This window comes from Eleutherodactylus coqui, chromosome 6 (genome assembly GCF_035609145.1).
Source record: "Eleutherodactylus coqui strain aEleCoq1 chromosome 6, aEleCoq1.hap1, whole genome shotgun sequence".
In the NCBI taxonomy this organism is placed as follows: domain Eukaryota; kingdom Metazoa; phylum Chordata; class Amphibia; order Anura; family Eleutherodactylidae; genus Eleutherodactylus; species Eleutherodactylus coqui.
Genome location: NC_089842.1, coordinates 173,134,772 through 173,157,320, shown reverse-complemented (window position 1 = coordinate 173,157,320; position 22,549 = coordinate 173,134,772). Strand labels below are relative to the sequence as shown.

The 22,549-nt window shown below is 42.9% G+C and overlaps 1 protein-coding gene across 4 annotated transcripts in view; it reads left to right on the top strand.

Annotated features, from left to right (window-relative positions):
* The window catches only part of DAAM1 (dishevelled associated activator of morphogenesis 1), a 188,686-nt gene that overhangs the window by 6,767 nt on the left and 159,370 nt on the right, over positions 1 to 22,549 (top strand). The window contains exon 1 of one of the 4 annotated variants that reach the window (XM_066608226.1): positions 5,520 to 5,540. The exons of the other annotated variants lie outside the window; for them this stretch is intronic. The gene's annotated coding sequence lies outside the window, so the exon portion shown is untranslated. Of the gene's footprint in view, positions 1 to 5,519; positions 5,541 to 22,549 lie in introns of those variants that run through there. 4 annotated transcript variants of the gene reach the window in all.

The following is a 22,549-nucleotide window of genomic DNA, read 5'->3' as shown; positions in this document are numbered from 1 at the left end:
GAAACTTGAACCCCTGACGAGGAAGCACTGAAAGAAAACTACAAGTAAGTGCCGGAGTTTAAGCGCCAGCCAACAACGGAATGATGAATATAAATTGTGCGCTTCTCGTTCATCGTTCAGTTTCAGCCAGCATAAAAATCGGCGGCGTCTCGTGCCGTTTAGGCCGGGCTCACATGGCCGTAAGCAGAATCCGCTTGCGGAGGCCCACAATAGATTCTAGCTGTGAGCCGGGCCACAACCCTGTGTACGGCCGCAAAATTGTACTGTGCATGACCGCGTACTTGCAGGTGGTAATGTGCAGAACATCTTTTTTGTTTTGTTTATATTTCCGGCGCCATCGCTTAGCGATTATGCAGATACCAATAGCCCATACGCAATGTAATTATGTAGGGGGTGTGGGTATATCCATGACCATAGAGAACAATGGGCTGTATGTCACAGATAATCTGCAGTAAAATAGAACATGCTGCTTTCTATTTTCTGCAAGCGGACGACGCAATTCCGTGAAATCCAATGCTTTTGATTGAACCGCAGATCAAACGCTCGCAGAATCCGCAATTCAGTAGTGTGAGACCGGCTTGAAATACGGATCCTTCAGTGTTCCACATAGAAATGTGAAACCGTGAGCAATTAGTAAACAAAAGCTGCAGGATTCTCAATGAGGATCGTGCAGTCTAAACACGCTGCACAAGTGCGAACGAGCTGGTGATGACGTCATCAGCTCGTTCGCTTGGGCAAATGACAATCCTGAGATGATCATGCCATGAAAAAAGGGGCATAAATGGTTAGTTGTTTCATTTCAGTTTACTAAAACAATAGTCGCTGCTTGATCAAAAGCCACCTCGTGTAAAGTCACAGTTGTTCGTATTTGAATGACTTGCAAATAAATTTGCATGGAGATCCCCTTTATGAAAGAGATGTCAGCAAACTAATAAATAATCATCACTCTGTGTAAAAAGATGGAACAATACCTCTGCAGTGCCACCTATTGGATGGCAGCATTCCTGCAAGTCATCGTATCACTTTTTAACAAGTTAGTGAAACAATGATTGGGAATAAGAAACCAAGCCAGAATCCATACACAGACAGCTGTTTCGGAGTGTTTGCCCCTCATCAATGTGCAGTAGATTTCTGGCTTGAAAGAAGTCCACGTGCCACGGTGTGCTGCTCCGTCAGGTACTGTGTGTTTGTAATACAGTGTGCAGTAGATTTTGTTATTTGTGTAGAATGCACCGAAAACTCAATGAAGGCATACAAAAGGTACAGGGAGGACCAGATTTTGGGGGCTGTTCTGCTGTCTCGGAAGGCAGAAGTCATGTCGCACACGGACTGTTGGGGGGGGGGGGGGGGGGGGGAAGAAAACGGCATAAACTTCCCTTTTCCGCTTTCCCCGTACTCTGCTAACCTGCTCACTTCCAGGAAAACGATAATCGTTCTGTTTAAAAGCACCTAATTTTCTGCTTTCTATGACACCTGGATTTGTACATGCCTTCATCTGCCACCCTGCGTTAATAAAAGTTGATTTTGGGGGCCTCCTCTATTTGCAAAGGTGCTACCTACTGTAGGAGGCCCTACCTGACATGGGTCTCCTACAGAAGGACCACAGAGGCAGTGATCAGCAATGGTAAATCAGATTTGGGAGCCCACCAGCACTTTAACTCTTTACACAGTTTGTGAGACAATTCACTGTATATGACATAGTGATTGTGCATATGGCTGTATTTCTGCTTTGTGGGGTATAGAGTCACAATACGTCACTTATACCAGAGGTCCCCAACTCCAGTCCTCAGGGACCACCAACAGGTCATGTTTTCAGGATATCCTATAGTAAGAACACCAGTGGTAATGTCTGAGACACTGACAATAATTACATCATCTGTGCAACACTGAGGAAATCCAGAAAACATGACCTGTTGGCGGTCCCTGAGGACTGGAGTTGGGGAACACTGACTTATACCTTTAAGCTTTTGAACAATAAAAACCTAATTCTTGCGGCGTTGTGTTGTGGCTGCAAATGTGAACGACTGATGTATCTGCCTGTATAAGCAGTTCAAACGATAATCTGCTCGTCTAAAAGGACCCTTTGGTGTGTTGGGGTCCTTTTATACAGGACGATTGTCAGGTGCTTGACAGTTGTTCCAATGATTATCGCTGTTGTGCTCTCACGCAGGAGCGATAATCACTCAGTGAATGGAGATCTTTTATGGCCACCTGCCTCCATTCAGTCATTCCTAAAATTAATGACTGCCCATGTACTACTGGAGTTTACACAGGCCGATCTGTTGTTTAATTTTTATGACTGCCTAAATTGAACCGTAATTTGCATATCAATCAGTGTTCAGTCGCGGGCAGCGTTTACACTGTATGTTATTGTTCTGATCTGCACAATCGTCGATAATCTGATCTAAATGATGAAGTTTATAGGTGGGACAGCGGTAACAATAGGGAGACCTCCTCTCCTCCTCCCAACCATTCATATTACCACAGCAGGGCCCGCTAGGCCGTCCCATTAAGAAAGGGAAGCTATACAAAAAAATGAAACCATGTGTGTCACTTGACATTGCATTCGCTACGTATCATGAATGGTTGCTCTCCGAACATTTGACTAGAATATAAATGATGTAAGATGTGTAGTGTTCATGCCCTCAATCAACTTCACGCCTAAAGTGCAGGAATGATAGGATTCTCTATAATTAAAAACCAGTTACTTTTAGACTATTTGTGGTGAGTCATCCGTATACGTGGCTCTAAAAAGTGTGGAATTAATCCCTATAGCTGCACTACATTTATAATGGACGGGACTAGAGTTGAGCCTTAGGCTAGTTTACCAGTCATAATTTCCATTACTAATATATATATATATATATATATATATATATATATATAATAATTAGTATCTATCCTTATGAAAAAATGCCTTTTCCTTTTTATCAAGAATACCAAGGGTTAATTTTTTTGCAGTGGAAATAATTCTTCCAATTAGCATTCTTGCAACATGAACCGAGACTATGAGATAATTATCTTAATGTCTTAAGGTGTAAGTGTGTATTCATATTCCAGTGTCACTCGGTGGTTCATATCTATGTGTCATCTGAGTTCATCATTATTTGCTCCCCCCTCCACCCGCCGATAACATTCCTCTCCTCGGAAGAGCTGAGAAAAATTCTGCGCATTTGACCGTTTCTATGGCGAAGGAGATTGACAGCGGCAGAGTCTCCGTCCCCCCTAGGTGTATATGTGTGTGTGTGTGCTTGCTCTGCTAACGTGACTCGCTTGTTAATAACATTCGTGCCTCCTCGGGATGTAGCCGCTGACCTCGGTATAGGAAGAAGTGTTTGAGTAGCCTAAGTGTAATAATTAGAGATGAGCGAGCGTACTCGTCCGAGCTTGATACTCGTTCGAGTATTAGGGTGTTCGAGATGCTCGTTACTCGAGACGAGTACCACGCGATGTTCGAGTTACTTTCACTTTCATCTCTGAGACGTTAGCGCGCTTTTCTGGCCAATAGAAAGACAGGGAAGGCATTACAACTTCCCCCTGCGACGTTCAAGCCCTATACCACCCCCCTGCAGTGAGTGGCTGGTGAGATCAGGTGTCACGAGTATTAAAATCTGCCCGCCCGCGGCTCGCCACAGATGCATTCTGACATAGTTCAGGGAAAGTGCTGTGGATGCCGTAAAATGGCCCTTTGCACATCTTGCCCCCTGGACTACTGTGTTCAATTACAAATTTGTGTAGCATCTAACCTTTGCCACTCTTTCCTGTAACCATCTAGGAAAAATCAAGAGTTGTTCCAGGGTTGCCCTCATCAGGGTGAGTGCTCTGCTCTGCTTTTAGGCAGGGATCTGTTGTATTAGTGGATCAACTGTCAGATTCCCTGCTTCCCTTTTTTATGTTTCCTTTATTTTTTTTGCGTTTTCGAAGTTTGTAGAGGTGCATATACTTTTGTCCATACAGGATGTTATCAACATGTTCTGCATGGACGTAACAGATTTTGTCAATTTCACGGTCCCTGAATAAATTATTGGCAGCGTTTACATGACTAAATATCATTCGTCAAGTTAGGGGGCTGTGAGGTTTTGTTTTTGTTTTTTTTTGGTTAGTGGACATGTTTTTGAAATTTCTTCCTTTTTCCCAATGCACACTCACTAGTTGCCAAGTCTACTGAATGAACAGAAATACGCTCAAGTGATCTTTTAGTAATACTTTGAAGACCAAAACCAGTCAAGAGACTGTAGCAGTGAATGTTCTTTCGAAGACAGCATGGACTGTTCAGTTGAGGATTACTTGCATGTATTTGTATTCGAGAACTATTGAGTGTTAAGTTGGGTGGGCAAAATGGTCAAAAAAAGGTGGGAGCCAATCTGCGTTCAGTGGGAGGCGCACACATGAAGCGAATAGTGAACAAATTCTCGCTTGTGTTTAAGGGAATAGCTGTTGCCCTATCGAGCGAGTGTTTGGATGATAGGGGTGGCTTTACATAGGACAACGAGGTTGAGGCTAATCGGTGGCTTGTGGCACATTATAAAATATGGTGTTCAAAGCTGGCTAAGTTTTAGGTTGAGTGATGCCCACCTGTCACCATCCAAGATTACACATTGAAAGGGTTTAATTTCCCTCTGTGAACTCCAGGGTAGACATGGATTTCCTTGAGAACTGATGGGTTGACCCACGTTCGCAGTTGGAACATCTGTGGAGTCTGTGACTTTCCTAGGCCACTTGGTGCACACTGGCCATTCATTGTCTCCTGACCTTCACATGATTTGTTAGTATTGCTGTATAAATGTAACTTCTGTTTGTGTCTTTGTAAGCATTTGGGTACAGAATTAGCTGTTTGTGTATCGGGCATTACTGCTTCTCTGGCAGGGTTAGCGACGCTGGCGGACACCTTGGATTCCTCTATTATTTGGCTTATGCAATTCATGCAAGTCAAACTGTTCTATTTTACCTTCAGGTTTCTTTAGAGAACTAAATGTGTTGTTGTTTTGTTTGATATTACTGAACATGTTGCACCGTTCGATTCCATCATAAGACTGTTCCGTTCAGCCAAGGAGTGCCACTTTACTGCTTACTAAAAAGCACAGGGAATCGGAGCCCTTGATTGCTGATGTGAAACAGCCCTTAAAGGGGTATTCCTATCTGGAGAATCCTATATTAGTGTGTGGGCAATTGCAAAACAAATTGAACTCCCTAGTGCTGATGTGAACGAGCCTTAACAAGAAGTCCCATTAAAGGAATACACTAACTCTAGAAAATACACAAACCAATATTAAATATCCCAGCAATGGCTTTCCTTTTCATCTCCTTCATTTTGATTCTGTTTTATTTCCTATTACAATAAAAACTGATAAATGTTCTAAATAAATCTTCTGTGTTTGTCCCAGGAGATCGGCTGTGTCCTCCTCCCTCCTCACAATCCTTACATTGGCTGTGACACAACTGGCTGCAGCAGGAGCCTCTCCCCTCTCTGTCTACAGCAGGAAAAAAGATTTCTAAGCCCCGCCTCCTCAGTTGTCACCAGCCAAAGATGAAACTGATCAGTAAGAGATTAACCCCTGTGTTCTCTGCAGGATTTCTATAAGACTGTGTTCACAGCCCTTGAAGATCCCATATAAGATACCAGAAGAAAAAGTCCTCCAAGAAGGCCTTTTCTGTCTAGTAAAATGACGGACAGCTGAATGGAGACCAAATGGAATTATAGTCAATGGTGTCTATGGTGGGCCATTTTATTCTATCATAAAATGGATCTGTTCGGCCAGGGGATTCCCTTCCCTCCCATAACTGAGCAGAAAAGCAGAACATCCAAACACGAGTGTGAACATAGCTTAAGGGCCTTTTTACATGGGCATTCCCCGGGAATCTGAACAATTATCGTTCCGTGTAAACGCACGCCCTGACGTGCACTTCACTTCTCCTTCATTGTTCAGTTTCTTCATGCATAAAACTATGTGTGAGCAGGCAGTCATTCATTTATGAAAACTACCTGTTTACTGTGAATGGAGGTGGGTGGCCGGCTGGAACAATCCCCAGCCTACTCTGCTTTCGTTCACTAGTGATGATCGTTCTGTGTAAAAACACAGTTACGATTATCACTGGGATGACTTGTCGGGTGTCTGTGTCCAAATTTCCTCCCCCTCCCTTTGCCGGCCAGCTCCCATACATTCCTATAGGCATCTATTGAGTCTTCTGCATTGTGCCGTCAAAAGAAAGGACAAGTAAAATATTTTGCGTTTTTTATTTATTCTTTTATTCGGACTGATAGTGAATGTGCGCACATCCGTTAAAAATGAATGTCCGATTTACGGTCTAAAAATTTAATAGAAATATCATACGTGGACATACATTCGAAGTCTATGTTTATGGGCACCTTTAGAGCTGTTTGTTAGGCTGTATTTACGAGGGCAAGTGCAAGAAACTTGGAATGATATTGAACTTGTAAACCTGCAATTTCACATGCAATGTGTTTTTTGCGAGACAAACGCAGGCAGCGCTGTACATGTGGTTTTCTTGTGCGTGAAAATTGCATGTCGTTTTTAATAGTGAAAATAGAAAATCGAATCACACTCATATGAAAATTGTGATGGAAATCTGAACAAACGCCGTATTTGCACCGTGAGCTGGTCTGATATAGAATAGATAATTTCATTATTATCCTGCCATGTCCGCTAAGTGCAGTACTGATGGCAGAGATCTCTTGTAGACGTGTGTATGAACTGTCTTGTAGTGAAAGATTCAATGAACCGCCACAGTTGCTCAAAAAGAGAACAATGCAACGTGCCTGGCGTACTGCTGGTGCTGTCATTGAATGCGTGGCAAAAGAAGATGGACCCACACACATGCTGTTGTCCTGTATGGAGACGCAGCGATCCATTGGCACCACGTCAATGTGCAGAAACTGGTGTACATTATAGCTGAAACGAGGCTGAGCGGCTCACACTGTCTTGGCGCCACTTGGGTAGAGGACTAGGCAGAAGCGCATGTCCGCATTATTTTTTTCCAAAGATATTTAATTTCTTTAACCCTTTCCAATCCAAATTGTATCCTGGTTTTCCTAGGGGGCTGACTCTTTTTCTGCTGTTATACAACGGCGCTATCTGCTGGCTAAAGCCAGTACTGCATGAGGTGACACGTTGGATAGGCTTCGACAGCAGAGAGGCTGGCAATATACAGTAAGAGAACCTCAACGGGCATCTTCCAACATCGGAGCTGTACAGCCTTAAATCATAATGTCTTCAGACGTCAGACAGTGGATTGGAAAGGGTTAAACTATTTTCTGCCACCATCTTCTGACCACCATAACTTTTTTTTTTTTTTTTCCGTCGACATAGTTATGTGTCCTGTAGTTTCTATTAGTACCATTTTGGCGTACACATGACCGATAGTTTTGATTACTTATTTTTTCTGGACACAGGGTGCCTAAAAAATGCAATTCTAGCATTTTTTTGTTTTTGTTTTTTTTCTAACGACGTTCACCGTGCAGGGTAAATAATACGTTACTTTGAGAGATCAGACTTTCATGTATGCAGCGATGCCAAATATGTTTGGGGGTTTTATTATTTAGATTTTGTTGTTATAAATGGGGCAAAAGGGTTTTTTAACAATTTTTTTTTTTTCTTTTCCAATAAACTTTTTAAACTGATTTTAAATTTTTTATTTTTATTTTTTTTGTCCCCACAAGGGACATGAACTTGTGTTGCTTTGATCACTCCTGCAATGTAATGCATTGGCATTACATTACACCGCGATCTGACTGGCAAATTATGAAGCCATGCCACAGGCAATCTTCCATGGCAGCCTTGCGGCCTTTCAAAAGGCTCCCGGCTGCCATGGCAAACGCACAGCAACTCGCGATTTTATCGTGGGGGGGCAGTGCGGGCCCCCCGAACATTGGTCAGGACATTTAAATGCCGCTGTTAGAATTGGCGGCATTTAAAGGGTTAACGGCTCTGATGAGTGTCGTGGCTTATCAGAGCTGTAAGAAACAGTACCCGCATTGTATGGAGCAGGATTTACCCGCAATTCCCCTCCATACATTCCCCCGATCCTGCAGGACACACTATCCTGTAGTGTTAAGGGGTCAAAAACAACACTCCACTTTTTTTTTTTTCAAACATTGTATCTAATGTCTGAATCATTACTGATGTTCAATTATTATTCAATGGTTTTCTTCATCTACCCAAATTTTCTTTGTTCAAGCGCCATTTGCTATCTTCTACTTCACAGGCTTTCATGACTTAAAGGACCATTTACATAGGACTATTATCGCGCAAAATTTGTTCAAGCAAACGAAAATGCACAATAATCGTTACATCTAAATGCAAAGCTATTGTTTACTATTCATTTACTTTTCGTTTGTTGCTCACTTTCAACCAGCATAAAAATCATCGCTGGTTCACCCACTTCTCGCTGCGTATAAACGCTCCCTTCTCAGCACTTCACATATAGAATTGAAGAGGGTCACACCAGGATATGGTGAGCCCCTGCCAATTCGTTACAGTTAGAATATCTCAAGGGAGGGGGCGGGCTCAAGTCACTTGACAGCAGAGAAATGTGAAAAGGTTCAAAACGGTGATGAAAATTGAAGTTTTAATGGCATACATAATACCTATTTAATGAAGAAAAAATGGGGATCTGCTTATTTTTTAATACATTTCATGTGCTTAGACCAACGTTTCAGACACCTGTCTTAGGTAAACTGTGCATCGGGCTTAGTAAATGTGCTTTCAGGAAAAAACTTTTCCGAACTAAAAGATGTTGACGTTTTTTTTACTTTTGTGGATTCTCATGGAATCTTAACACAACCTCCGTGTACAGGTGCGCGTGCTCCTCTGATACTAAGAATGATATGTTCGCAGCATGATTGGTGTGCTGGACATAAAGTTGCATTCATCTGCAATTGCCTTCCATTAGAAAAAAAAAATCCTGCAGTCCAGTATAGGCTATGGATAGGTTTTGTGTATGTGCCGAGTATGTATGACAAATGTATCTTGACACGCACAATGAGCATCAATTAGCATACTTTAGTTTTCAACAAATTATCTGCTTCATGTCTGTAAGTTCTAAATTTCAGATGGGCCTCCCCATTTTTCTGTTGCCCTACTTTCAAGGAGGGGGAGTGTAGCAAGCCAACTATTATGCCAGTAGTTCACTGTCTTATACTTCTTTTCCCTCACTTACCTTGCTGAACTGCACAGTCTGTGGTACAATCTGCATGGGTGCAATATCTGAAAGCCTGCCCCTCTGCTCTCCCAGAACAATTCAGGCATTCTAGCCAAATGGTTTGCAAACCTAATATAATGTATGTGTACACATACATACCCCCAGAAGAGGCAAAGATTGTGGAGATCGTTATCACGGTGTCTGCAGATTTGTCAGTCTGCAGCCTCTGAGTGCATGGGAGTGCTACTGTGAAGATAGCTCTTTCCTACATTGCTAAGGAAACATTCTCTGTACAGTACCTAATGACAAGACAGTGGATTGCAGAGAAGCTGGAAGGGAGACCCCCTAGTGGCAGCCAACTGAAACGTGATTTACAGTGGTAAACAATTTTTAATGTAAGTATATTACAGAAATGATGTGACTAACACAAGCTGATAGATGAACCGAAGTTGTCTGAAAAGTTAGGTCTGCTTTCTTGTTCAGTGGAAAAATTACAAGGAGGGAAAAAAACGGAAGAAAGTAAAAGTATGGAACTTGCTTCCTAGATCAACATTATTGGCTTTCTTCTAAGGTGTGAAGTTCTTTTCATTCTCCTCTCCAAGTATGTCAAGGCTGAGTATGTTCTGATAAACAGCTGGCTATGTTTGTGTTGATCCAGCAGAAAGTTAATATTCCAAAGGGCGCATTTCATGCATTTTAGTCCCTCCTTTGTCTCTTTCCTTAGGGAGTGACATATCCTAATAGACTATGGTTTGGAATGTGCAGATTTCTGCACATTTATAACCTCTACCATAATGCTAATGCCATGTAGGAGGTGGGGACCAAAAATATTCATAAAGGGGTGCTCATCTGAAACTTTAGCCTAATAAAACACCTGTAGGTTAAAGGAGTACCGCTCCCTGTAGCAGCATGAGGGTTTCGTTAATAAGTGTGCCAGGCCACAGAGAATTGTTAGGTTCACTATTGTTGTCCTGTCACTAATTCTGCAGACCGTAGCAATTTTTTTGTTTTTGCATTTCATATTAGAAAATTGCTATTTCAATTAGACTTGTCAACTTTTCAGACCTGTCTGTTTTTAATTAATGATTGTGTTCCCCATAATATAATAGTTTTTATAGCCATGTTTTGGGGTTTTTTTGTTTTTTTTTCCAAGAACTACATTATACCGTTGCTCTGTTATTCCTCCTAGAAATGTGTAAATGAACTGACAGCTCAGTGTTGCTAGTCTGTACATACTGTGTCATGATCCTATCTTTGCTGATTGCCAGACTGTGCGATCGAACACCCTTTAAGAATGATAATGGTACTACCCCGTTGTCAATTTATTTATACATTCCTAGGAGGAATAACAGAGGGACCAGACTACAGCTATAAGAAAAAATATTTAAAAGGGTTTTCAGAGTAGTCATTTCATTAGGGGAAAAGTATACACAGTACTCTCCACGGGCTGCTCCGGTCTTCTGTTCACTTTGGCAGCAGTGATCATGGTGAATTGAAGGCTCCTCGATGTCACCAGTCAAATGCCAAGGTGGTCCAGTGTCGCGATGAGTATTTTGATTTTATATAGCTTTGGACATATGAGTCAAAAACTTATATATAGTGAAAGCCCTCACTGACTGACTCGCCACTAATTCTCTAACTTCCTGATGTCGTACAAACATGAAATTTGGCAGGTCCTAAATAGGAAACGTAAAGGGGTCAGAACTCAAAAATTCAATGCCAAGTGCAAAAGTATTGGCGCCCCTATGTAATTTACCAAATCTAATTCTCTAACCTCCCGATGTCGTACAAGCATGACATTTGGAATGATCATTCTTTAGGTTCTAAATAGGAAAAGTAAAGGGGTCACAACTCGAGAATTTAATGCTAATTGCAAAAGTATTGGCACTCCTGTGTACCATACCAAATCTAATTCTCTAACTTCCCGATGTCGTACAAACATGAAATTTGTCACGACCATTCTTTAGGTCTTAAATAGGAAAAGTAAAGAGGTCACAACTTGATTATTCAATGCTAAGTGCTAAAGTAAGTGCACCCCTATGTAATGTAACGTATCAGTGTTGTACAAGCATGAAATTTGGCGGAAGCTTTCTTTAGGTCCTAAATGAGGAGATTATGAGGGGTGTCACATTCTGCAGAGGGACATCTGTACATGCATGCAGCCTGAGGAGAATCTAACGCTCCTCTCTGTCTACATATTTTAGTTTCAACAGTTTTTATTGAGGTATTTTCAGGAATAATAGGTAACATATAATCTTATGTCCCCGCGCAGGGGGCTAAGTATTATCACTTTAGTGTACATTCTGCTTTCGATATCACATTTTATTCCTAGTATGGAATATGGAGAGGGTATAACGGGGTGTAAACCAAGGGGTCGTCAAGGATCCACATCATCTTCACGGCAGGGCATACTAGAAATCTAGAGCCGATTTTGGTTGGAATATTCTTTAAGTAGAGGAGGAAATGTGACGCAGTCCTGGGATGGCAAGATAGCTAATCCAAGGTTGCCATGTAGTTAGGAAATTTGCTAAGGTATCCGTCCGGATAGCGCGGATCCTTTCGTATATCATAATTGTAGAGACTCTAGTAATCACCTCTGAAAAGAGAGATTCGGCAATTTCCATCTAGAGGCGATGTGGATCCTTGCGGCCATACAAATAATCTGTATGAGTTTATGGGCTCTGAATCTAATCCTATGACAGCGATTCCCCCAGGAGAAAAACTGTGGGTAACTTAGGTATCGGTCCTATAAACATCTGGTTTAACACGTTATATATTTGTGTCCACAGTTTCGCCACCTCTGGGCAGGACCACAAGGTGTGAATCATGCTACCTAAAACTCGACATCCTCTGAAACAAAGCGGGGAGGAGGATGGGAACAGGCAGTGCAGTCTCTGTGGGACCAAGTATGTTCTGTGAAGAATTTTGACAGAGGTTTCCATGAGGGAAACTTGATGGCTACCCTTAGTGATCGTGGTGCAACAGTGCCGCCATCTCTCCAGGGACATCTCCATCCCCAAATCCTCCTCCCATCTTTTCCTCGGCCTCAGGCTTATTTAACATACTATAAATGTTTGAAAGAGTTCCTCTCTGGGAGGGATCTCTCGTACATATTTTTTTTGAATAGGGTGGGTAGGGGGAGTGTAAGAGGTACGGCTAAGGAGTGAATAAAGTGGAACACCTGGTTGATCCTAAGGTAGTCTTGTGTTGGTGGTTTGAAAGTGGATATAAATTGTTGTATGGTAAAGAGTTTCGTTGTAGAAATGGCGAAGCGTGGTTATACCATTGGTTTTCCACCATGTAAGGAGGGATAGGTCAAGACTTGGGGCGAACTGCGGATTAGGGATTATCTGTAGCAATGGGGGGAATTTGGATGGGAGATTGTATTTGAAGCGTGTGCTTCTCCACAGTAGAAGAGAATAATATGAAAGGGGACTCATCTGAAGCAATCCTCGGGGCAGGGGATTCGTGGACCAGGTCAGGAAAGACATAGAATGTGGGTTTATGCGTCTTTTCTCTATCTCTACCCAAAGCGGGCCAACTGCGTCGCCCAGGCAGATTGCCCACTGGGCTAGTCTTGCTGACTTGTAGCATTTCACCAGATTGGGCACTGAAAGACCTCCCAGACTTCGGTGTTAGTGCATTACCTTGTATCTAATTCTATCGCGTTTGTTGGCCCAAATAAATTTGAACATGGCACGTTGGAATTCGCGGAGAGTAGGCATAGGAATAGGGACTGGTAAGCATCTGAAAAGGTAGAGTATCCAGTGTCTACATATTTTATTCCTTGGTTACTCTAAAGTAACCTTGACTTCATAAAATTTTCCATGCAAACAATACGTAAACACCTGTATCAAATGAACTCCGGCGAGGCCGGGTATATCAGCTATTATAATATATATATTGTGGCCAGGGGGATTCTCGCCTGACAACTCTCTCAGACCGGAATAGACACGACACGTGCATAAATGGCTCCAGGAGACATGGACACTTTTAAAACTGGCGCCTGCCAGCATTTATTTTCACATCACACAGCAAACTTTGTACAGCATACAGAGCATAAAGTCCATAATTTAGGGTTCACAAGCCCACAGGGCCACCGTCACTACTCTGCTCAGGGCGTCGTCCTCTGTCAGATGCGTTTCGGTCCCAGAACTGATCCATGGGGGGCCTCCAGCTAGCAGCACTTCAGCTCTGCTGTGCTGGTACTCTCTTTCCTCAAGTGTGGCATGATCTGTTCCTTTTATCCAGTTCCTGCCACGTCCACCAGGTGTTAACCCTCTCTGCAGTCCAGAATGCCTGTCTGTAGCCCTCTGCAGGCCATTCTGTTTACTGCACTTCCACTATATGTATATAATATTTTATTGCATACATGTTATCGCCTTATGAAGTATATAACTTTAACTAGCCGGATTACCCCTTTAAGCAGTTCAACAATACAGTCTTGTAATTTCAGGCCTTGTTCACACATTGCATATATATTAGGATAGGGTTACCTATTAGGGAACTACTTTTCAAAGAACTACTATGACTCCTGCACTCCTTTCACACAGGCATGATAGTTGTGCGGTGAATGGAGGCAGAGCATAGATGACTGACTGCCTGTTTACACAGAACAAGAATCGCTTGCTAGTAGATTAATTTTTCAGTGAGCTGAAACAAAGTGGCTAAGGAGTGATTTCTTGCTCCGTACCCTGTTGGGGAAAACTATGCCTAAAGGGAACCTGTCACATTGCCACAGCACCATAAATTAAGTTATGGTGCTCTTAGGGAACATGACAGCGAGGGTTTTGTTTTTGTTTATATTCACCCAACCTCTGGATCCTGCAGTACCCACTGCTGGCATTGCAAAGCCGACTCTTTTCACAGTGCCACCAAGTCTATGGGAGAGCAGCACACGTTACTATGAAAAGAGTTGGATTGGCAGTGTTGACACGATCTTCCGCGGCGGGCATCACAGCCTCCAGTGAGCGGGTGACTATAAAGAAAAAAAAATACATCACCCGGCTCCCCATCACATCCCCTAATGGCACTATAACTTAGTTTATGGTGCTATGGAGAAGTGTAGGTGGTATTAGTGCAATAGTGGGTGGAGACATGGGTCGTCTGCCCTGAGTAAAAAGGAATGCCCAGAGCTGCTGATTAGCTGCCACAGATGTTCCCTCTGTAGCTCCTCAACTCCCACCGCCTTCTCCAGCAAAATGTCCAAAATCTGCTGTAGATTTTGAGATTGGCAACTAGAAATCCACAAAAAAATATGGAGGTCAAGAAAATGTAATTGAACCTACACTTTCAAATGTTCCACAGTTAGGAACTTTTATTTTAAATTTGGTTTAAAGGGGTTGTGTGGTTGCCAGGACTTTATCACTGCGACAGCAGAGGTGAAGACCAGCAGGAGATCAGACATCGGTGATTTAGTCATCCTAATAAGTCTGTGTGGCGGGAGCAGATTTGCAAACTCATTTTTTTTTTTTTGTCCGGGGATAACGCCTTAGAGACACATGAAGCTGTACTATTCCTGGACCATCCCTGGGATGCTCTACAACCCGTATAATTCCCAGTTGGAATTGTTATCATTCAATATTTTAAGTTAAGTTTTTGTTTATTCTTAAACTTGTGACTTTTCCACCATCTTCCAATTACTTCTAGACTTCATTGACTAGTTCTTAGATCTCCTGAATACCTCTGGGCTAAAATGATATGTATTTTGAGGCACAAGTGTTTTTACAGTCTCCACCCTGCCGCACCTATTCGGGTTTTTTTGTAGCTAAATAAAGTGCGGAAAGTTTGTTGGTTTTCCAGAGCATCACATTTGGCGGGGATGTAGGCCCACATACCGAGTGGCTCCAGGGTTGTTACAGTAGGACTTGCTAGAGTCATTGTGCTTGCAAAAAAGGTTTTCTGATCATCCCTGAGGCGAAGCAAAGATCTTCATGAACTGATGCTGAAGCACAGAACCAGGAATTGTAGGTTTTTTAGTTTTTCCATTGATGTTGTGTATGTGTTCCTCGCATGCACATGGATGATGGTTCTTAATGTTTTCTGTAACAGAATCCAAGAATGCGAACAATTACAGGTAAGAGGAGCACATCGTTCTCTAAACTGACAGCTTAATTATATATTAGGCTTTTTTTTTCATCCCGCAGACGAGTCAGAAAGTCTGGATACCTGAAACCAGCAAACAGTCTTTTTTGTTTTTTAGGAACTGTTAGATTAAGTTCAGACTCCATGACAAGTGGTGAAAATCTGCAACATGCGCTAAAATGTATGTGTGCTCTTTCCACTTTCTGTGAAAGGGGTTTCATTCACTAGCATAGTACTGTAACTTTTAAGGTTTTTAGTTGGGACTCTGTACTAAAAATTTACACAAAATCTGCCATTACTGAACATGGATTACTGAACGGGTCCTCCATGGATTTCACCCCTGCTACATTTACAGGGATGACAATTCACAGCATTTCTGGAATATAATGAGCATGTTTGAGATTTGAAAATCAGCAGTATGCTTGTTTCTCCAAGTGAAGAATGTCCACAGTGTGTGGATGAGATGAGATTTTGTAAAATCTCATTCATTTATCTTGTATTGTAATCCATTGGTGGATTTTACCTGCACTCTAATCCCCAGGTAAAATCTACAGCAAATGTGTCATGTGTGAATTTGGCCTTAAAGGGGGTTTTCAAATCATAACTAGTAATGTCTTATATTTAGAGAAAAATGAAAAAAAACATAAATATTCAATTTCCAAGGATCCAACCAATCAGCAGGATAAGAGGGCCATGGCACTCCAGTGCATGTCACATCCCCTTCATTCATAGCAACTCATTCATAGTGAATGAGACTAAGCTGCCGTATATACGGATGGTGGTGTCCTTCTGTAAACCATGAAAGGGTGACCTTCATTCTTCTAAGACCCTGAGGATCCTGAGGGTGGAGAACAGGATAACCATAGAGGCTATCAGTGTTTAGGCCCAATAAAACTCTTAATTTTGTCATCTGAAATTTTAAAGGAACACTCCAGGAAAAGCTGCCATGCCTAATGCTAAGCCTTATGTGACAGCCATGACTACTTTCTTCCAGAAACCGTTACATATCTGTACGTTGATTATGCTTGGTAATTCAGCTTTGCTCTGTATGACACTGCTCCATTTTTTTTAAATTCTAAAGCAGACATTTTTTCGAATTCTGCGCAATCACTTTAAGGGGTTTTGTGGAACTAAAAAAGAGAAATTTTAGTGGCAGGGAATATTCTAAGAGAAATAAGCCATATTTGCATCCTTACGTGGTCTCCCATTGACAGCAGAAATCCTGGTTTGATCCTGCAAGATGATTCGATGGTGACGTACCGTTCATTGTGCACATGACGACATGGGTAATCTTGGGATTCAGAGCTCGCCTTCCATTCGTGGCCAAATCCCCGTTGGAGCTTAAGATTGACTGCGCAGTCATGTGCACAATAAATAGCATGTGACCGCCGCATTGCCTTCCAGGATTGCAGCAGTGGAAACTAGATGAGAGGTTAGTAAGACTTATTTCTTCTTTTTTTCTTACAACATTATGTGTGTGTGTATACTTTTTTTTTTTTTAAGTCCCAGAAAACCCCTTTTTAAAATGCAGGCCCCCAACTGGGAAGAAATGGAGTGCCAAACTTACTTAAAGGGGTTGTTCCGCGCCGTAACGTTTTTTTTTTGTTTTTTTTTCGATAGCCCCCCCCGTTCGGCGCGAGACAAACCCGATGCAGGGGTTTAAAAAAAAAAAACGGATAGTGCTTACCTGAATCCCCGCGCTCCGGTGACTTCTTACTTACCTTGCGAAGATGGCCGCCGGGATCTTCACCCTCGGTGGACCGCAGGTCTTCTGTGCGGTCCATTGCCGATTCCAGCCTCCTGATTGGCTGGAATCGGCACACGTGACGGGGCGGAGCTACGAGGAGCCGCTCTCCGGCACGAGCGGCCCCATTCAGAAGAAAGACCGGACTGCGCAAGTGCGTCTAATCGGGCGATTAGACGCTGAAAATTAGACGGCACCATGGAGACGGGGACGCCAGCAACGGAACAGGTAAGTGAATAACTTCTGTATGGCTCATAATTAATGCACAATGTATATTACAAAGTGCATTAATATGGCCATACAGAAGTGTATACCCCAACTTTGTTTCGCGGGACAACCCCTTTAACATATCTTACATACAAAATTGTATTGCCTTTGTTGAATGCTAGTATTGGGACTGAATGCAAGGTCGCTAGACTGAAAAATATTGGTAAGGGTATTGAATGTGTCAGTGGTTAGACGGGAACCTGACAAAAGGTAGCTTAATCCCCACAAAGTTTCTTTTTGTGAGTTGGTTGCATCTCGCTGCTCTGGTAAAATGAGAGCATGAATCGGTCATAGAGCCGCAGTATTGTTCATGGTTCTCCACTGCTGGGGGCAGAAAACTATGCGTTTGATCTAGTTGTCACTACTAAGGGGCTCATTATTTGGATACTTACAAATAATTAGGTGTTTAGATTTTTTACTTGCTATATAACAGACGAAAACAGACTTTTCTGAAATGTAAAATTCTTCAAAAAAAATACTTCAATGCATTGAAGTATTTCATACAACTTTTTAGTCCGGACATTTGTTGGGTCCTTGTCTGAAGCGAAGGTTCAACTGGTTTGATAAAAAGTGAGAAAACCAAAGAAAAGCGGTGGACGGAGCATAGGACCTTTAGGTGCATAGTCTCCCACCATGGTGAAGCATGCTTTTCGTGTTTAGTAAGTAGTAGCAACCTACCGTATATTATAGCACTGTACATTGGCTGTAATCATTCACATCTGTCACTGTCTCCAGTAGGACTTAATATAATTTAATGGAGACCCAATTAAAGTGAATGTATCAGCAGGAAATTAGTGCTCAATCAGAGGACACCATTTAATAGGTCAAACGGCACTTTGTGTGAGTAGGAGTCCCGTGCATTGGTTACTCTTCCCTCATTCCACCTCCTGCCTCCGATTGACAGATTTCTCCTGAAAGAAATGATGGAAAGAAACTCAATCAGAGGCAGCTTGTGACACGAGGGAGGAGTAACTAATGCATCTCATGAATACATCGGAGTCGGCGTCTCCAGACTTTTTTAATGGTATCCTCGGATGGGGCACCATTTTTCTGCTTGCAGGTTCCTGTGTGCATTTCAGAATAGGCATGCAACACTTTCCCTGTCTGTATGGTGGATAGGTTCTTTCTGACTGACAGTTAGTACCAGTGACCACGCTACTGTGGCCGTTACATAGCCCTGGTCACTGGTACAGATAACAGATGAGCAGGCCATGAGAACACGTGCCGTGTGGCTACTCATCCACTGCTGCATATGCCGTCTGAACGAGGCCTAAGGCAATACTCCTAACGTATACGTCAGCAGTAGCTAAAAAGGCGATTTGTAACTAGAGCCTGTGTAGCTTAGGTACCCAAACTGTTGTACCATAAATTGCATTTAATCAATATGGCTTCAGCAAAACTTGCATACTATGCGCCTTTTAAAGAAGCAATCTGGGATTTTTCTTCCTTTAGGGGGAAAATCCATCACCGTATCTCTGCTGTGAAAATACTAGTTCTGTAGTTCTTCCCTTTAGGCTAAGTATTTATTTAGCATTTTTTTTTCCCTGCCTTCAGGTCACATGACCAGTGCACTAACAACACACCGGGGCTGTGCCATTTGGCCAAAAATTAGGATCCCAATTATTTTTTTTTCAATCTCTTCTCGATTTTTGATTATTTTCTTCTTGTTGCTAAAATACCCAGCAATTCCTTAAAGGGGTTGTCTCGTGGCAGCAAGTGGGGTTATACACTTCTGTATGGCCATATTAATGCACTTTGTAATATACATCGTGCATTAAATATGAGCCATACAGAAGTTATTCACTTACCTGCTCCGTTGCTAGCGTCCCCGTCTCCATGGCTCCGTCTGATTCTGATGTCGTCTTGCTTTTTTAGACGCGCTTGCGCTGTGCGGTCTTCTTCCTGGTGAATGGGGCCGCTCGTGCCGGAGAGCTGGTCACCGTGTCGTCATCGTAGCTCCGCCCCGTCACGTGTGCCGATTCCAGCCAATCAGGAGGCTGGAATCGGCAATGGACCGCACAGAGCCCACGGTGCACCATGGGAGAAGACCCGCGGTGCATTGTGGGTGAAGATCCCGGCGGCCATCTTGGTGAAGGAAGAAGGAAGACGTCGCAGAGCGGGGATTCAGGTAAGTAATAAAAATTTTTTTTAACACATCCTTTTGGGGTTCTCCTGCGCCGAACGGGGGGCCTATGGAAAAAAAAAAAAAACGTTTCGGCGCGAGGCAACCCCTTAAACTTATATTAATTATGAGAATTGTTCCATTCAATTCTGATACTTATCAAGAAATTGCTGGTTATCCGATTCCCTTATGAACTTTAGCTTTATACGCATGAAGGAAAGGGCGAAGACTCCACAGTTATCCCGGCCCCCATGTCATAAGCACAGATCCTATCACTAAATCTATACTGCCCCTCCCCCCCCCATCAGTTTCTATCTAGTGTCCTACCTTCCATGTACTTTCCTCCGCCCTGTCATTGCAGCCCCACTCCCCAGTATCCTGCACATCCCACTTCCCCACCCTAATATTGGCCCTGCCCCATGGCTAATTTCGATTTCATGATTCTGCCAAAAGTTAGAATCATGGGCGATTTAATCTAATTAGTTTGATTAATTGCCCTGCCCCACTCCGGGCTCTGTTGTTAATGGAGCAGATTTATGACAACCTTCATAAAGAAAAATGGTCTTTCTTATCTATAGGCCTTAATCACAGAGCAACTTTCATTTTCAAGAGTGGAACACAAAATGTAAGCTATTCTGTGATTGATTGCTATGGCCGCAAAAGGCAATTTTTCTTAGACAGTTGTCATAAATTTGCCCCATTAACTGCAGGACACAGAGTGTTGTCAGAGTGCTGGTCATGTGACCTGGAGGCCGGAAGGAAAGAATACACAACCTCATAGTGTCTTATTAGAATGCAGAAATATGAACTTGTCACATGTCCCTTACTAGCTGTCTGCATTCAAGCAATGTCCCAGCTTCATTCCAGTATCCTGTATACCAAGATGTAGCAGGATCTGTGTCATGTCTCACTATTAGGAATCTTGATAGTTGTGTACATTCTGAGCCAACAGCTCTAATATGATGAATGTTCTGGTTACAACACTTGAACCTAAAATAATTTTTTACAGGTCCAGTTTTAAGACCCGCTTACTCGCCATCTGACAAATCTATAAACTAAATACTAAGGCAAATAAATAAAACCTTGGAAATCCATATATTTTCATAGTTTCCTGTTCAGTAAAAATTTGAGCAGAACATATGTTCATTACTAGCAAATATAAAACTTCCTCGACTGCTCTTTTGTTGCAGCCTTTCTCATTATATCGCGTCAGATTAGGGATTGCTAACTAGTTGGCACACTGGTAACGTGCCTTTGTATCAAATACTTTGTGACAAGCCAGAAGCAATCGCTGTGACCCAGATTTCATCTGAGCTAGACAGCAATGTCTGACCTCAATTTTTTTGTTTCCTGTTGTGTTCATGGACAACAGTGCGCGCACTCGAAATCAATTAAAGTCCAGACAAGGCTAAAGGACAAGCGGGACGATGTCTGTAAGTATTAGAACGAGTGACCATGATCCAAGATGGCATTTAAATAAACAGGAGGAGCCTTTATTATCACTTTATAAAGCACCAACAATAAAGTGTTTTACGATAGTGTGAGTGTGTGTATGTGTGTGTGTATATGTAATATATATACACTCCTTGTCAAAAAAATCAAGCACCTAGAATGAGTTGTTGGAATCGAATGATACTTTCTATGCGTGATTGTTACGTTGATATAAGTAAGGCTAGTTTCACATGGGCGAGGGTGATATCGGGCCGATATCGCACTTTGCACCAAGTGAAAGTCCTTTTGGATGTGAGTCGTTTTCATGTGAAAACAGCCTCGCATCACTACGGGGAATCCCTTCATCCTCACGGGGATGAAGGGATCCTTCCCCAGCCGCAGATGTCACAGCTGCAGCAGAGGATCATGTAGTTCTCCCATTGAAAACAATTGACGATATTGCAAAAAGATAGAACATGTTGCAATTTTTTTCCCTCAAAACATTGCAAATGCAAAGGAGACCATTGCAAATCATTGGTTTCGTAATTCTGCGCTCTCGCTCACTCTCGCATCGTGCGAAAACCGTGCATTTGTTTTCCCTCAATCATGTGAAGCTGGCCTAAGTGATTACAATATCCGAGCAAAGGTATATTTTTATTGCTTAAAACTGAGCCCTTGAAGGAGGCTATGGTACCCTGTTGTACCACCTCTAGCTTGGATGTAAGATGTGATACAGGCGGGCATGGAGGCTCTAGTACCCTGTTGTACCGCTTCTAGCTTGGATACAAGATGTGATACAGGCAGGCATGGAGGCTCCAGTACCCTGTTGCGCCACCTCTTGCTTGGATACAAGATGTGATACGGGCAGGCATGGAGGCTCTAGTACCCTGTTGTAGCGCCTCTAGCTTGGATACAAGCTGTGTTATGGGTGGGCATGGAGGCTCTAGTACCCTGTTGTACCACCTCTAGCTTGGATACAAGATGTGATACAGGCAGGCATGGAAGCTCTTGTACCCTGTCGGGCTGCCTCTAGCTTGGATACAAAATGTGATGCTTGATTTTCTTTGACAATGAGTTTGTGTGTGGGGAAGGAAAAAAAAAAATATATATATATATATATATATATAATGTGTGTGTGTGTGTATAACAGATTGTGCCGCTCTCATAGATCTAATGTTTGCTACATCTGCAACAGGTACTGGCCACTACTTGGGTCTGAGTGATCTGCTCCCTCCCTGTACACTGTGTTGTGGCACCGACAGTGGTCGCTCAAACAGTTGATCGTCCAGGATCACGAGCGCCAGATTCTTGCGGATCAACTATTAATGACTAGTGATGAGCGAACGTACGCGCTACGGGCAATTGCTCGAGCGAGCGTTGCCCTTAGCGAGTACCTGCCTGCTGGAGAGTCAAGGTTCGGGTGTCGGCGTCGCGCTGGGAGCTGCGGGGGAGAGCGGGGAGGAACGGAGGGGAGATCCCCCCCCCCCCCTGCTCCCACCTTATCTCTCGAGCAGGCAGGTACTCGCTAAGGGCAATGCTCGCTCGAGCAATTGCCCTTAGCGAGTATGCTCGCTCATCTCTATTAATGGCCTGTCCTGAGGATTGCTTGGGAAAAGCACGTTCATTCTAAAAGTGCTGGAGCAATGGGGTGTGGCAGACCTGATTGTGGAATATCGGAGAAGAATTTGTTTAGAACAGTCAGGGTCAAATAGCAACTGGCTGAACAGAGGGAGATGACTAAC